The sequence below is a fragment of the Tachyglossus aculeatus genome, chromosome 3, assembly GCF_015852505.1.
Source record: "Tachyglossus aculeatus isolate mTacAcu1 chromosome 3, mTacAcu1.pri, whole genome shotgun sequence".
In the NCBI taxonomy this organism is placed as follows: domain Eukaryota; kingdom Metazoa; phylum Chordata; class Mammalia; order Monotremata; family Tachyglossidae; genus Tachyglossus; species Tachyglossus aculeatus.
Genome location: NC_052068.1, coordinates 60,736,657 through 60,754,300, shown reverse-complemented (window position 1 = coordinate 60,754,300; position 17,644 = coordinate 60,736,657). Strand labels below are relative to the sequence as shown.

At 44.9% G+C, this 17,644-nt stretch overlaps 1 protein-coding gene and 1 non-coding gene across 4 annotated transcripts in view; one reads left to right on the top strand and one right to left on the bottom strand.

The window, feature by feature from the left end:
• GHR (growth hormone receptor) overlaps nucleotides 1-17,644 on the bottom strand; it is a 198,769-nt gene that overhangs the window by 104,913 nt on the left and 76,212 nt on the right. The gene's annotated exons all lie outside the window — the stretch shown is intronic.
• LOC119926016 lies at nucleotides 11,890-12,028 on the top strand. The gene has a single exon (XR_005449935.1). It is a non-coding gene; the product is annotated as a small nucleolar RNA SNORA7 (small nucleolar RNA).

The window sequence follows — 17,644 nt, the reverse complement described above, 5'->3', positions numbered from 1 at the left end:
GTTTTTGGGCCAGTGGTTTTTAGAGCACAGTCATCAGTAGGTAATGTGTCCTGGGTAACTAAGAGACTTTCAGTGATGTCCACTGAAGCACGAAAGAGCCCAGCCCTGGGAGTCAGATGGACCTGGGTTCTAATCCTGGCTCTGTCACTTGTCTGGTGTTTGACTTTGAGCAAGTCACAACTTCTCTGTATGCCTCAATTTCCTCATCTGCAAAATGGGGATTCAATATGCCTTCCATCCTGATTATCTTGTATCTACCCCAGGACTCAATATAGTGCTTGGCACATAGTAAGTACTTAACTGATATTACCATTATTACCACTGAGTTGGAAGAGTTTCTGGGTGAATTTCAGTTGAATTTTGCTGAATTTTGAAAATTCAGCTGAATTTTGAGTTTCAGTCTGAGGCCTTCCCAGACTGAGCCCCCTTTTTCCCCGCCCCCCCCGCCCTACCTCCTTCCCCTCCCCACAGCACTTGTATATATTTGTACAGATCTATTACTCTATTTATTTTACTTGTACATATTTACTATTCTATTTATTTTGTTAATGATGTGCATATAGCTATAATTCTATTTGTGCTGACGATTTTGACACCTGTCTACATGTTTTGTTTTGTTGTCTGTCTCCCCCTTCTAGACTGTGAGCCAATTGTTGGGTAGGGAACATCTCTATATGTTGCCGACTTGCACTTCCGAAGCCCTTAGTACAGTGCTCTGCACACAGTAGGCGCTCAGTATTTTTATTTTTATAAATTCAATTTATTTCTTATAAAAATTCAATAAATGCGATTGAATGAATGAATGAATTATAATTGTTCCTGTGCTGCTTCCTCAAGCATGATGTTGAGGATGAGTTTTCTAGAAGATGTTGAAGCTTAAGATGTAAAGCTTATTCTTTAGCCTCACCAAGGCTCAACTGTGATAATGTATGAAAGGAAACAGATTTTTTTTCTGGTGTGAAAATTAGGTACACTCAAGGAGGCTTGTTCCTCCGCATATTCACGTACTTTTTGAGTCCTTTCATGATTACAGAGCACTAGACTACAATCAATCAACCAATCGTATTTATTGAGCGCTTACTATGTGCAGAGCACTGTACTAAGCGCTTGGGAAGTACAAATTGGCAACATATAGGGACAGTCCCTACCCAACAGTCCAGTAGTCAAAAATCCAGGAGTCCCTTCACCTGGGTTAAAAAGAGAATATAGAGGATTAGTGGCTGGCTGCTTTTATTATGGTACTTGCTAAATGCTCACTTTGTGCCAACTACCATATTAAGCGCTGGGGTAGTTACAAGTTAAACACGTTGGACGTAGTCCCTGGTCAATACGGGACTCACAATCTAAGTAGGAGGGAGTACAATTCAATCCCCACTTTATAGATGAGGAAACTGAGGCCCAGAGAATTTAAGTGACTCGTCCGAGGTCCCACACAGCAGGCCAGCTGCAGAGCTGGGATTAGAACCCAGGTCCTCTGACCCGCAGGCCTGGGCTCTTTCCGTTAGGCCAAGCTGATTCTTCGCACCATATTAGCACTCTCCTCACAAAACCTCAGGGATAAAGTGATCCCAGATCAAATTCCAGGACACGGAGTCTGGTACATCTGTTCTACGCCTGCAGCTAAGGACACAATGCCCACTGATGTCAGGAAAACGTGTGCTGGCTAGGAAGGCAGAGCAGAAAGGTTGGGTATTAACTGGCCTCTGCGGAGAGTATGGGCCTGATTTCGGATGATTTATCTTATGGGGGTCTACTACTCTTAAAATTCAATGAGGTGTTCTGTCATCAAGAAAGGGCTTGAAAAATGCCGTTGAAGAGGGCACATTGTTAGTATGTTTGGTTTTGTCTCCCCCTTTTAGACTGTGAGCCCACTGTTGGGTAGGGACTGTCTCTATATGTTGCCAATTTGTACTTCCCAAGCGCTTAGTACAGTGCTCTGCACACAGTAAGCGCTCAATAAATACGACTGATGATGATGGAGGGAAAAACCTCCTTGGATTGTACCAAATTTTCACACCAGACACACTGTACAAAAATCTCTGGTTCCTTTCACACAGTGCAAGCACTTAGTACCGTGCTAAGCGCTTAGTACAGTGCTTTGCACACAGTAAGCGCTCAATAAATAAGTATTGAGCTCATTAAGCTGAGAAGCACTGTCGCTTAATGGAAAGAGCCCAGGCTTGGGAGTCAGAGGTTGTGGCCACTTGTCACACTTGTCACTGTGTGACCTTGGGCAAGTCACTTCACTTCTCTGAGCCTCAGTAACCTCATCTGTAAAATGGGGATTGGGAATGTGAGCCCCACGTGGGGCAGGGACTGTGTCCAACTCTATTTACTTGTACCCACCCCAGTGCTTATTACAGTGCCTGGTACGTAGTCAGTGCTTAACAAATACCACAGTTATTATTATTGACTCTCTCTTGAGACTATGCAAAATCAATAGGCACTGAGGAGAAGCAGTAGAGAAGCTTGAGGTTAAGTTTATGACATCACTTCTGAAAGACAACAATAATATTAATGATGATAGTGGTATTTGCTAAGTGCTTTCTATGTGCCACGCACTGTGCTAAGTGCTGTGATAGAGACAAGATAATCAGATTTGACCCAGTCCCTGTTCCATGAGGGGCTCACAGTCTAAGGAGGGGGGAGAATCCCCATTTTATAGATGAGGAAACAGAGGCTCAGAGAGGTGAAGTGACTTGCCCAAGACCACACGGCAGGCACATGGCGAAGCCACGTTTGGAACCCGAGTCCTCTGACTCATTGGCCTGTGCTTTTTCCAAGAGGCCAAAAGCTGCTTTCCATGGGATAATGGGAAAAAGCTAATTTTCAAGCTCCTCTAATAGAAATGGAATGACTGCTGTTTTTCAGCAACCTTTGTAATCAACCAATCAAAATATTTACTGATCACTTCCTGAGTGTCTAGGACTGTAATAAGCATTTAGGTAAGTACAACAAAAGCCAAACACATATTTCCTGCTCCCAAGAAGTATAGGACTTAAACGGGGAGATGGACCTGCAAAATTGTTACGGACAGTGGAAGCTGACAGAAAAATTACGTTCTGATGGGATGTAAAAATGAATACATGGTGGTACTTGTTATAAACTTATTATGTGCCCACTACTGTTCTAAGAGCTGTGGTAGATACAAGATAATAAGATCAGACTCAGACTCGCAGTTGTAGGAGGGAAAACAAGTATTGAAACCCCCGTTTTACAGATAAGGCAACTGAGCCACAGAAAAGTGAAGTGATTAGCACCTAGGACTCCTGACTCCCAGTTCTGAGCTCCTAGAGCATGAGCTCCATGTGGGACATATATATGTATATATGGTTGTACATATTTATTACTCTATTTATTTATTTATTTATTTATTTTACTTGTACATTTCCATCCTATTTATTTTATTTTGTTGGTATGTTTGGTTCTGTTCTCTTTCTCCCCCTTTTAGACTGTGAGCCCACTGTTGGGTAGGGACTGTCTCTATGTGTTGCCAATTTGTACTTCCCAAGCGCTTAGTACAGTGCTCTGCACATAGTAAGCGCTCAATAAATACGATTGATTGATTGATTGATTGACAGGGACTGTGTCCAACCTAACTTGTATCTACGCCAGCGCTTAGAACAGTGATTGGCACGTAATAAGTACTTAACAAGTACCGTAATTATTATTCCACCATGCCATGCTGTGGAAAGCAAATATGCCAGGATGAAATAGAATAAATCAGAATAAATAATTCAAGGTACAGCCTCTCAGGGCTGCACCTGGAGAGTTTCCAGTCCTCTACCAGTCTCGACTATGGGAGGGAGAGTCAAGCAAAGGCCTACCCGTTCCATTCCTAGCTTGGCCAGTGGTATCTGCTACAAGTCAAAACTCACCCATGCTGGATACTCAAGTTTACTACACAGAAGGAGGCAATGGTAAACCGCTTCCATATTTTGACCAAGAAAAGTCTATGGATATACTCACTACCAGAACCACTGCAGATAGAGGTGGCGCGTTCTGGGAGAGACGTGTTCATGGCGTTGCTATGGGTCAGACACGACTCGACGGCATAAGACAAGACAGTTGAACATACATACAATATGTACATTAGAGTTAAGGATGAGCTCTGATCCTCATTTTGGGCTGATGACAAAACTTAACACGGTAATAATAGTACTAGCAAAGTCCTTTATTGAGAAACCGCTGGTGCAGTGCAGGTTTTAAGCCCTTGAGAAATACAAAATACGCAGGTGACACATTCCCTTCCTACAAAGAGGTTACTCTCTAGTAGGAGACGTTTAAAAGTAATCATTTATACATGAGTTCAAAGATTAGGGGTAAGGAAGTGTCTACCAAGAGCACATTCCAAAAAATGCCTTCTTTAGAGGTTTTATAGACAGGAAAAGTTCTCTTTCTTCTGGGATTGCCTAGGAGTGAGGGGAGAAAGGAACAAACTACCACCAACCGTTCAGAAGATATATGAAGCAGTGTGGCTTAGTGAAAAGAGCACAGGCTGGAGATTCAGAGGTCATGGGTTCTAATCTCAGCTCTGCCATTTGTCAGCAGTGTGACTTTGGGCAAGTCACTTAACTTCTCTGTGCCTCAGTTACCTCATTTGTAAAATGGGGATTAAGACTGTGAGCCCCCCGTGAGACAACTGATCATCTTGTAACCTCCCCAGCACTTAGAACAGTGCTTTGCACATAGTAAGCGCTTAATAAATGCCATCATAATAATAATAATGATTAATTCAGACCCCTTCCAGACTTATGATTCCAGAATCATGGAAAACAATTTTCACTTCTCTAGTCATATTCCTTTGCCCCGGGACAATTTGGACATTCACATTGAAGGAGTTTTGCCTAGTGGAAAGAGCACGGGTTTGGGAGTCAGAGGACGTGAGTTCTAATCCCAGCTCCACCACTTGTCTGCCGTGTGACCTTGGGCAAGACACTTAACTTCTCTGTGCCTCAGTGACCTCATCTGGAAAATGGGGATTAAGACTTTGAGCCCCACGTGGGACAACCTGCTTACCTTGTATTTACCTCAGTGCTTAGAACAGTGCTTGGCACATAAGTGCTTAAAACATACCATAATAATAATAATAATAATAATAATAATAATTATTATTATTATTATTATTATCAGTCCCGGCTCTGTCACCTATCTGGGAAAGTCATTTAACTTCCCCGTGCCCTAGTATATTCATCTGTAAAAACTCATCTGTAAAATGGGGATTAAGACTGGAAGCCCCATGTGGGTCACGGACAGTGCCCAACTAGATTATCCTTTTTCTGCCACAGTGCTTAGTACAGGACCTGGAACATAGTAAGCACTGAACAAATACCATTAACAAATGGTAGTGAGTGACCAGTTGAAACCTATGATTAAAGACCTACACTCTCTCTTGAATGTGTGGTTATAAATAATAATAATAATACTAATAACAATGGTATTCATTAAGCACTTACTATGAGCCAAGCACTATTTTAAGTGCTGGATTAGATACAAAGTAATCAGGTTGTCCCACATGGGGCTCACAGTCTTAATCCCCATCTTACAGATGAGGTCACTGAGGCACAGAGAAATTAAGTGACTTGCCCAAATTCACACAGCTGACAAATGGCAGAGCCGAGATTAGAACCCATGACCTCTGAATCTGAAGCCTGTGCTCTTTTCACTGAGCCACGCTGCTTCATATATCTTCTTCTAAAGGAACCAAATACCCCATGGTAGGTATGTTGTGATAAACTCTTGAGTCCAACAAAGTTATTATGTAATAATGATGATGATGACGATTGTGTTTGTTAAGCACTTACTATGTGCCAAGCACTGTGGTAGATATAGGACAATGAGGTCCAACACAGTCCCTGTCCCACCTGAAGTTCACAGTCTAAGGGAGAGAGTGAATGGGTAATGAATGTCCATTTTTCATATGAGAAAACTGAGGCCCAGAGGAAGTAAGTGACTGGCCCAAGGTCACCCAGCAGGCAATTAGTGGAGGTGGAATTAGAACCCAGGTCCTGTGACTACCAGCTGTGTGACTTTGGGCAAGTCACTTAACTTCTCTGTGCCTCAGTTACCTCATCTGTAAAATGGGGATTAAGACTGTGAGCCCCATGTGCTTAATAAATGCCATTAGTATTATTATTATTACCAGGCCCGTGCTCTTTCCACTGGGCCATGCTGCTTCAATCATCAATGGTATTTATGGAGCACTTACTGGGTGCAAAGCACTGTACTAAGCACTTGGGAGAGTACACTATAATAGAGTTGGTAGACATGTTCCCTGCCCACAACGTTCCCTGTATTCCTTTGCGTGCAGTCCCCTGAAATATTTATTTGTTGAATTAGGACTTTTGCTCTGATCACCAAATACTACACTGAGGACAGAGAGTGGGTATTGTATATTTCTAATTCCCTATTTCCAAAGTTGAGCTCAGAGTAGACATTCAATACTACCCTCCCTTCACAGAGAATGCTGCAGACAGTCATAATAATTATGGTATTTGTTAAGCACTTGGTATGTTCCAGGCTTTGTAATAATAATAATAATAATTGGCATTTGTTAAGCACTTATTATGTGCAAAGCACTGTTCTAAACGCTGGGGAGGATACAGGGTGATCAGGTTGTCCCACGTGGGGCTCACAGTCTTAATCCCCATTTTACAGATGAGGTAACTGAGGCCCAGAGAAGTTAAGTGACTTGCCCAAGATCACACAGCAGACATGTGGCGGAGTCAGCATTCGAACGCATGACCTCTGACTCCAAAGCCCGTGCTCTTTCCACTAAGCCACGCTGCTTCTCTGTACTAAACGCTGGAGTGGATATAAGCAAATCAGGTTGGGCACAGTCCCTGTCCATCATGGGGGTCACAGTTTCAATCCCCATTTTACAGATGGGGTCACTGAAGCACAGAGAAGTGAAGTGGCTTGCCCTAGGTCACACAGCAGACAAGTGGCAGAGCGGGGATTAGAACCCACAACCTTCTGTCTCCCGGGCTCATGCTCTATCCACTACACCGTGCCCACAGTAGGTGCCCAGTACAGGTGTCTGCATTCAGGAGGCACATAGTAAATGCTGTGGGCAGGGATGATTTCTATTTGTTCTGACGACTTGACACCGGTCCACATGTTTTGCTTTGTTGTCTGTCTCCCCTTTCTAGACTGTGAGCCCGTTGTTGAGTAGGGACCGTCTCTATCTGTTGCCAACTTGTACTTCCCAAGCGCTTAGTACAGTGCTCTGCACACAGTAAGCGCTCAATAAATATGACAATGAATGAATGAATGGATGATGATCTGATGGGGCCTTGTAATTGGGTGAAGCAGAAACCCGCTCCAGAGATGCTTCAGATCAGATGTCTCTCTCCCGTCAGATGAGCCAGGATAATAATCGAAGACCAGGTGTGGCTGAAGACAATAAGGCCTCCGCATCTGTGTTTCCAGAAGCGTTATCCAGATCCAGGCTCGTCTGAACGAACAGAAGTCCAAGGGCTAAAAATGGCTTAGTACAGTGCTCTGCACACAGTAAGCGCTCAATAAATACGACTGATGACGAATGGCTGGCTAAACACTTTCAGGCCAAATCGTCACTGGAGCCGGGCTGCCAAGTGGAACCTCCCGCGGGGCAGTGAGACATGGAACAGCATGGCCTAGTGGATAGAACCCAGGCCTGAGAGCCAGAAGGATCTGGGTTCTAATCCTGCCTTTGTCCCCTGCCCGCTGTGTGACCTTGGGCAAGTTACTTCACTTCTCTGGGCCTCAGTTACCTCAACTAAAATGGGGATTAAAACTATTAGCCCCATGTGGGACATGGATTGTGTCCAACCTGATTATCTTATATCTATCCCAGCGCTTAGTACAGTGCCTTGCACGTAGTCAGCACTTAGCAAATACCATTAAAAAAAGCACTGGACTCTGCGAGGCGTCCCCCCAACCCCAGCTACAGAAACTGATCCAAAACATCGCTCTGATCAGATCCAGTACAAACTGGGTCAGAGATCGCAATCTCATCTGGGGAAAAAAAGCTGAAAAGAGCAATAAAATGGCAGAAGTCTGCAGAGTTCTTTGGTTCCACCCCTCACGTGCATACAGATTGCGGACTGACCCTCCTTCCTTCTTTAATTGAAGTAGCAGCAGCAGCAACAGATTTGCTTTCCAGAGAGCAACTGATGAAGCTCTGATTTCCCAGGCAGTCCTTCAGAGGGACCCAAAATTCAAAGGCAGCAAATGTGTGGACATAAACACTGGCCTCCGACTGTTTATCTTCCTGATGAAGTACTGCAAATTAATTCTTTAATGAATTCTGGAAATCTATTCAGTACAGAAAAACGGGCTCATATTTCACTTGGACATGTGCTTTCTGACATTTCTGCGCGCCGGTCTGGTTATTCTCTAAAAAGTGCTTAAAGGGATTTGGTATTCGTACAGTGAACTGCAGTGGATTTCAACATGTACTTTGGTTACCCTTGGAGCTGGCAATTCCAGTAGGTGAAGGACCTCTAATCTATTGCTTCTGTAGCTTATTTTTATTTTCTAAAGAAGCAGCATGGCCTAGCGAGTAGCGGGGTGGCGGAAAGATAGAGCACGGACCCGGGCGTCAAAAGGACCTGGGTCCTACTCCCAGCTCCAGCCACTGTCTGCTGCTTTGTCGGGTCTCTTCACTTCTCTGTGCCTCAGTTACCTCATTTGTAAAAAGGGGATAAGGATAGTGCCCAACATGATTATCCTGTACCTACTCCAGTGCTTAGAACAGTGTCTGGCACCTAGTAAGCGGGAAACAATTACCATAAAAAACAAAACAAAAGCTTTCCCATTACACATCCCATTTTTTTCCACACAGCATCCCTACAGAGAGGCAGGAATATTCTCCCTATTCTCAGGATGAGGAAACTGAGGGTAAGTGATTTGCCCGAAGTTATGTAGCCGGCCAGTGGCAGAGTTGGGAGATCAGAAACCTGGTCCTTGGAATCCTAAAGCTCTTCTCTCTCCATTAGACTACACTGTCCCTGTTCTCTTTGGGTTTTAGAAGATAGGGCTGTGGGCAGTACCTCACGGATGTTGATGGCTGAAATGATCTATATTGATGACCTTTAGTTTTCATCCACTGCTGCTCAGTGCCACGGCTCCATGAGAGCCTCCCCTCCTCTGATTTATTGTACTCAAGAGAAGCTCTCTGTTGCTATTGCTTTCCGGTCCTCCACGGCTCTGTTGCATTCCACGACAGCACGCTTTGGACAGGGGGTCTGCTTGTCTTCCCCCGCATCGATTCCCCTCGGAGAACTGATGCAGTTGAGAAGCAGTGTGGCCCGAGTGGAAGGACTCGGAAGTCAGAGGACCTGGATTCTAATCCCGATTCCGCCACTTGCCTGCTGGGTGACTGTGGTCGAGCCCCTTAACTTCTCTGTGCCCAGTTTCATTATCTGTAAAATGGCAATTCAATATCTGTTCTAGGCTGTGAGCCTGTTGTTGGGTAGGTATTGTCTCTATTTGTTGCCGAATTGTACTTCCCAAGCACTTTGTACAGTGCTCTGCACACAGTAAGCACGCAATCAATACAATTAAATACGATTTAATGAATGTTCTCTCTCCAACTTAGATGAAGCCCCCCTGTGGGGCAGGGACCTGATGATCTTGTATCTATCCTAGTGCTTGGCATAATAAACACTTAACTAATACTATTATTATTATTATTCTTGTCATCATTAGAGCAGATCCTTTGATTCCTTATGGAGTTCATCCTCCTCACTCACTTGACCTTCTAGAGTTGTTGTTGTTAACATTGTTAGATTGTGAACTCCTTGAAGGCAAAGTCTGCATCTTTTTGTCTGGCGGTTCTCTTCCAAGAGCTAGGTATATCACTCTGCACACAGTGATTGAGTGATTGATTAATTGACTGACTAGCCACTCAAAACCTAATGGTCTGGTTGGGTGGACAGACTGTAGAGTGTAGAAAAGCAGCATGTCCTAGTGGAAAGAGCACAGGTCTTGGAGTCAGAAGACCTGGGTTCTAATCCCACCTCTGCCTCTTGCCTGCTGTGTGACCTTGGGCAAGTCACTTCACTGGGCCTCAGTTTCCTCATTTGTAAAATGGAGAGTCAATCCATGTTCTCCCTCCTACTTTGACTATGAGCCCCATGTTGCTCAGGGACTGTCTGACCTGATTAACTTGTACCTACCCAGTGCTTAGAACAGTGCTTGACACATTGTAAAGTGCTTAACAAGTACCAGGAGTCATCAATTAATTGGAGTGGAAGGACCACAAAGGTCAAAAGGGAGGAAGTCAAAAGTTGTGGGGATGTTTTGGTAAGCGTGGGAAGCAAACAGATCTCTAGATAGGGGGAAAAGTCTCAGATAATGGAGTCGAACAGATGCTAACCTCTATGACCAAGCCCTGCTCTGGGAATGGAACAGTAATTGGCCATTAGGAATAACTTGTGTAAAATATGTATCCAACATGTCAAGGCAACAGACTACAGATACCAGAAACCAATTTAAGGGGGGGGACCAATTTAAGGGGGAGCGTAAAGAGGCTTTTACGATAAATACTGCTTGCTCCTTGGAAGAGCTTAAGCATCTTTCAGAATATAGGAGGAACTCCAGTAGGAATTTTCTTGGGAGTAAATTCCTGAACTATCATCAATCGTATTTATTGAGCGCTTACTGTGTGCAGAGCACTGTACTAAGCGCTTGGGAAGTACAAGTTGGCAACATATAGAGACAGTCCCTACCCAACAGTGGGCTCACAGTCTAAAAGAGAAACGATGAGAAAGAGAGAAGCAGAATTAATCATTCAATCAATGGTATTTAGTGAGTGCTTACTATGGGCGGAGCCCTGTATTAAGCTCTCGGGAGAGTGTAATACAATGGAGTTGGTGGACATGATCCTTGCCCACAAAAAGCTTAGAGAAAAAGAGAGGCAGCAGGTAGACTGAGTAGATTCTAGTTCTTCAGAGCTGTATAACAGTTCTTTGTTCTCTCCCAAGCGCTTAGTACAGTGCTGTGAACACAGTAAGGGCTCAAGAAATACCACTGATTGATTGAGTGAATGTTGATTCCCTTTCTCTCACTGTTTCTCTCTCTCTCTCTCTCATCATTTCTCACTCTCCCTCTCTTGATGGATACTTTGGTACTTCTCTTGGGAGTTTCTCCTATGCCCTGAAAGATGTTTAACTCTTCCATAGAGCAAGAAGCGTACAGTCTAGAAGAGGAAACAGACATACAAAAGCACTATTTCACTGAAGATCAATCCTATTTCTCTTTAAGTGTCTTCTAGGAGGGGCTTGACACCAGCAGTTGTTTGCTGATGATAATAATAATGTTGGTATTTGTAACACGCTTACTATGTGCCAAGCACTGTTCTAACGGCTGGGGAGGTTACAAGGTGATCAGGTTGTCCCATGGGGGGCTTAGAGTCTTAATCCCCATTTTCCAGATGAGGTAACTGAGGCCCAGAGAATAATAATAATGATAATAATAATGATGGCATTTATTAAGTGCTTACTATGTGCAAAGCACTGTTCTAAGCACTGGGGAGGGTACAAGGTGGTTAGGTTGCCCCACGGGGGGCTCACAGTCTTAATCCCCATTTTACAGATGAGGTAACTGAGGCCCAGAGAAGTTAAGTGACTTGCCCAAAGTCACACAGCTGACAAGAGGCGGAGGCGGGACTTGACCCCATGACCTCTGACTCCCAAGCCCGTGCTTTTTCCACTGAGCCATACTGCTTCTCAGCTGATGTTTCCCAACCCTCTGAAAATGTGCTTCCCTCACTGATGCACAGAGCCAATATTGATTTTAGATGAGAAATTCCCCGGACAAAGACCTAGCTCTGCCTCTGGGAGCCGATTAACACTCTGTGAGAAGAAAAGTGATCAGTCTTTTTCAGCTCTGTACCCATGAATCGCCCTTCTCAGGGTCGCACCTGGAGAGTTTCCAGTACTCTACCAGTCTCGGTTATGGAAGGGAGAGTCAAGCAGAGGCCTGTCCATTCCATTCCTACCTTGGGCAGTGGCTAGTGAGTGGAAGACAATCTGCTACAAGTCCAAACTCATCCACGCTGGGCAGCGGCAGCAAGGGAGAAAGTCAAGGGTGGAGACTTGAGATTACTGCGCGGAAGGTGGCAATAGTAAACCACTTTCGTATTTTCACCAAGAAAACTGTATGGATACACTATCAGAACCACTGCAGATGGAGAGTGGGGCGTTCTGGGAGAGATGCATCCGTGATGTCGCGATGGATTGGAAACGACTCAACGGCATAAGACAAGACAAGACCCGTGAATCAATATTACACGATATCCACATCCATTTTTTTCCAGTGGGGAAATCAGACTCAATTCAAATCTTCTTAGGGATAATGCATCTCTTCTTGTCCATCTGTTCTCAACAAAGAAGAGAGCTTTTTTTCATTCATGGCTCAGTTCTTTGTATAATGGCTTTTCTTGGAAATATCAATCAATCAATCAGTGGCATTTACGGTGGGTTTACTGTCTGCAGAACATCATCATCATCATCATCAATGGTATCTATTGAGAGCCTACTGTGTGCAAAGCACTGTACTAAGCACTTGGGAGAGTACAACGTAATAATATAACTGCATACTCCCTTCCATTCAACGAGCTTCCATTTTAGTGGGGGGGGGGGCAGACATTACTATGAATAATTTATAATATATGGTTCATAGGACTGTGTCCAAATGGTTTACATTGTTTCTATCCCAGCATTTAGCACAGGGCTTGGCATAGAATAAGCATTGAGCAGATACAACAGTTACCACTCAGTAAGCCTCCTCACTGCCCATCTGTGAGCTATGTGGTTTCATCCAGAGGACGAGGACCATTTCATATTTCTCCCCTGCCCACCGACTCATCTCCTTCTTGTCAAATCCAACAGCCTTTACTCCATCCTAATCCTCCTCGACCTCTCAGCCGGCTTCAACGCTGTGGCCCACCCCCTTCTCCTGGAAACATTACCCAATTTTGGCTTCACTGACTTTGTCCTCTTCTGATTCTCCTCCTATCTCTCTGGCTACTCATTCTCAGTCTCTCTCGTGGGCTCCTCCTCTGCCTCCCATCCTCTAGCCGTGGGGGGCCCACAGGGCTCAGTTCTGGATCTCCTTTTCTATTCTCCATCTACACGCACTCCCTTGGAGAACTCATTCACTCACATGCCTTCAACCTCCACCTCTATGTGGATGATACCCAAATCTACATCTCCAGCCCTGATCTCTCTCCCTCTCTGCCCTTGGGACATCTCTACTTGGATGTCCTCCCATCACCTCGGCATGGCTCAGTGGAAAGAGCACGGGCTTGGGAGTCAGAGGACATGGGCTCTAATCCTGCTCTGCCACATGCTTGCTGTGTGACCTTGGGCAAGCCACTTAACTTCTTTGTGCCTCAGTTGCCTCATCTGTAAAATGGGGATTAAGACTGTGAGCCCCACGTGGGACAATCTGATTATTTTGTATGTACCCCAGCTTTGAACAGTGCTTGGCACATAGTAAACACTTAAGCATCATCAATATGTCTAAAACATAATTATTTTTCTCTTTCCACTGAAACGTTGTCCTCCCACTCATTTTCCCCTCACTGTAGACAGCACCACTATCTTTCCTGTCTCACAAGCCCATAGCCTTGGTGTCATCCTTGACTCCTCTCTTTCATGCAACCCACATATTCAATCCATCCAATCCAATAGAGAAGCAGCATGGCTCAGTGGAAGGAGCACGGACTATGGAGTCAGAGGTCATGGGTTCAAATCCCTGCTCCACCAATTGTCAGCTGTGTGACTTTGGGCAAGTCACTTCACTTCTCTGTGCCTCAGTTACCTCATCTGTAAAATGGGGATGAAGACTGTGAGCCCCCCGTGGGACAACCTGATCACCTTGTAACCTCCCCAGTGCTTAGAACAGTGCTTTGCACATAGTAAGCGCTTAATAAATGCCATTAAAAAAAATCCATCACTAAAACCTGCCAGTTCCACCTTCACAACATCACTAAAATCCGTCCTTTTCTCTCCATGCAAACTGCTACCACGTTAATCCAATCTTGCCTTGATTACTGTATCAGCCTTCTTGCTGACCTCCCAGTCTCCTATCTCTGCCCACTTCAGTCCATACTTCACTCTGCTGCCCGGGTCATTTTTCCTCAAAAATGTTCCGGCCCTGTTTTCCCACTTCTCAGGAGCCTCCAGTAGTTGCCCATCCACCTCTGCATCAAACAGAAACTCCTCACCATTGGCTTTAAAGCAGTCAATCACCTTGCCCCCTCCTACCTCGCCTCTTTACTCTCCTACTACAGTCCAGCCAACACTTCGCTCCTCTAATGCCAACCTTCTCACTGTATCTCCATCACATCTATATCACTGTCAATCTCTCGCCCACATGCTCCCTCTGGCCTGGAACACCCTCCTTCCTGATAGCCAGCAGAAAATGACTCTCCCCTCCCTTCAAAGTCTTACTGAAGGCACATCTCTTCCAAGAGGCCTTCCCCAAATAAGTCCTCCTTTCCTCTTTTCCCATTCCCTTTCGCGTGGTCCTGACTTGCTCACTTTATTCATCCCCCCTCCCAGTTCCACAGCACTTAGGTACATATCTGTAATATATTTATTTATATTAATGCCTGCCCTCTAGACTGCAAGCTCATTGTGGACAGGGAATGTATGCGTTTATTGTTATATCAGACTCTCCCAAGCACTTAGTTCAGCGCTCTGTACACACTAAGCGCTCAACAAATACAGTTGACTGACTGGCTGACAGAGGAAAAGGCAAGACTGGAGTAGACGTTCTTTCCTTCATTTTTAGCCTGATCCACACAATGGCAGAGAAAAGGAAAAATAAAATTCATTGGCCGCCGCCCAAATCTGGCAGCGAACGAAACACATGGCCCATGAATGTCATCTGAGCTCAGCTCTGCCCACGTGTTCCCTCTTGCTGGATCTAGTAGATAAGCAGACTGAGAACTGGCAAAAAAAAAAATGCTCATGTAAACAATCATCCCCAGTCGTTAAGAAAACCCCAAACCTCCTACAAATAACAGTTCGATCTGGCAAATCGAGGTGTCCAAAGGAAACATTCGGGGTCCAGCCAGTAGGAGAGCAGGAAACCAGGTCAGAACAATTTTGCAATCACAAGAAACCATGTTGCAATGGAATGGGACTATGGAGTTATGTTGGATTTAATTGATATTAACACACACATCCATTTCTCTTTGGCAAAAGCCAACAGCGCTCGCCCTGCTTCCTTCTGGATGGGTCTGAAAAAACCAAAAGCCAGCGAAAGCTCAGCAGGACCAAATCCTGCTCTAAAGCCAGTGCCTTACCTCCCTGTTTCACTTGCTCCCTTTCCCCAAAGCATTCTCCTTAAAGCTCCTTGAGGGGAGCGATCCTCAAGTACATTTCTAAGCTGCCTCTGTGAGGGCCGCTAGGTAAGAGCCGCATTAGTGAGGAAAGTAAAGATTAAACTAGCATTAGTCCTTTCCCGGAGAGGAACTGAACTGTAATTGTCTGGCACCACACCAGACTCTGAAACCAGTCACGGGAAAGCTGTTGAAATAGAGCCTGTAATTCCCTCCGCGTTTAACTTGCATAATGTCAACATTTAGACATCTGAGTTTTCTCCAGAACACACCAAAGAGCCTCCAACTTGCAGGAATTCTTTGCCATAAAGGCCCGATTGAAAACTTTTATAGATAAAATAAGCGGATCCTCCCCTTAAGCCTATTTGCCCCTCGCTCGAGAATGGTATTTATTTCTGGCTGGAAGGTCAGGGAGGACATCTTGAGAGGTAGTCCCTGTTGTGCTTAGTACAGTGCTCCGCACACAGTAAGCGCTCAATCAATACGATTGATTGATTGATTGACTGTTGCTCAGGGCTCCTGTTTGACCCTCGAAAGTGACCGAGGGAGAGGCAGAGTCACACTGCAAGCTGTTGTTGCTTCGGTCTACCCACTCAGAGGGCGAGACAGTGTGGCCTACTGGATAGAGGACCAGCCTGGGAGTCAGGAGGATCTGGGTTCTAATCCCGGCTCCGCCCTGTGTCAGCTGTGTGACCTTGGGCAAGTCACTTCACCTCTCTGGGCCTCAGTTCCCTCATATGTAAAATGGGAATTAAGATTGTGAACCCCATGTGGGACAGGGACTGTGTCCAACACAATTTGCTTGTATCCACTCTAGAGGTGAGAACAGTGCTTGGCACATAGTACGCACTTAATAAATAAAAATACCAGAATTATTAAATGTCATAATTAATATTATATTATTAATCTCCTAAAGTCTCTTGCAGCCCGATGGCTTCCAGGGTGAACCCAAATGTCCAAGTTTCTGAGAAGCAGCATGGCTCAGTGGAAAGAGCACGGGCTTTGGAGTCAGAGGTCATGGGTTCAAATCCCAGCTCCGCCAATTGTCAGCTGTGTGACTTTGGGCAAGTCACTTCACTTCTCTGGGCCTCAGTTCCCTCATCTGTAAAATGGAGACTAAGACTGTGAGCCCCCCGTGGGACAACCTGATCACCGTGTAACCTCTCCAGCGCTTAGAGCACTGCATTGCACATAGTAAGCGCTTAATAAATGCTATCATTATTTTTTTTTTTTTCTGTTCCTGGATCCCTTGGGGGAGACTTGAATTCAGGGACCAAAGATCCCCTACAGGACGGCAGCAGGTTCAGGATGTGGGGAGGGAGTGTGTAAGCTCCCTGAGAGCAGGGATCATGTCTATCAACTCTGTGGAGAGAAACAGTATGGCCTAGTGGAAAGAGCACGGGACTGAGAGTCAGAAGACCTAAATTCTAACTCTGGCTCTGCCACTTACCTGCTGGGTGACCTTCGGCAAGTCACTTCACTTTTTGGTGCCTCTGAACTTTTTTTAATGGTATTTGTTAAGTGCTTACTATTCCTTCATTCATTAAATTGTATTTATTGAGCCCGTACTCTGTGCAGAGCACTGTACTAAGCGCTTGGGAAGTACAAGTCGGCAACATACTAGTAGGAGGGGTAATAGTAGTAGTAATAGCAATAGTATTTATTAAACAACTACTGTGTGTAGAACTCTGTCCTAAGCACTGGGGAAAAAAATACACAAGTGAGAGCTAGACGTGATCCCTGGCTCTCCAGGGGCTCACATTCTTAGAATAAAACACAAGGATGGTAAGGATGAGGTGGTTAAAAAAAAAAAAGAGGAAATCTGCATGTGGGTCATATTTCCTTTAACTCCTCAAATGTTCTCTTTGCAGGCGTTGAAGGCCATAGGTAGAGAAACAAATGAGAGGGGTTTTTTTTTTTTGGCGCGAACCATATTACTCCTTGTCCCTCTCATATACTGAATACACTGACTGCAGGTCTTGAAAAGTTTGGGTAAGAGTATATAAAGTCTGGAGCTTACTTTGCATAAGGCAAATTTCTCCTTTTTCACCTCAAATATTCTCTTTGGAGGCCTGGATGATCTTGGGTAGAGAAATACAAGCAGGAGATTTTTTTTTTGCTATGTGCCAAGCACTGTTCTAAGCGCTGGGGTAGATACAAGGTAATCAGGTTGTCCCACTTGGGGCTCACAGTCTTCATCCCCATTTTACAGATGAGGTCACTGAGGCACAGAGAAGTTAAGTGGTTTGCCCAAGGCCACACAGCAGACAAGTGGCGGGACCAGGATCTAGACTGTGAGCCCGT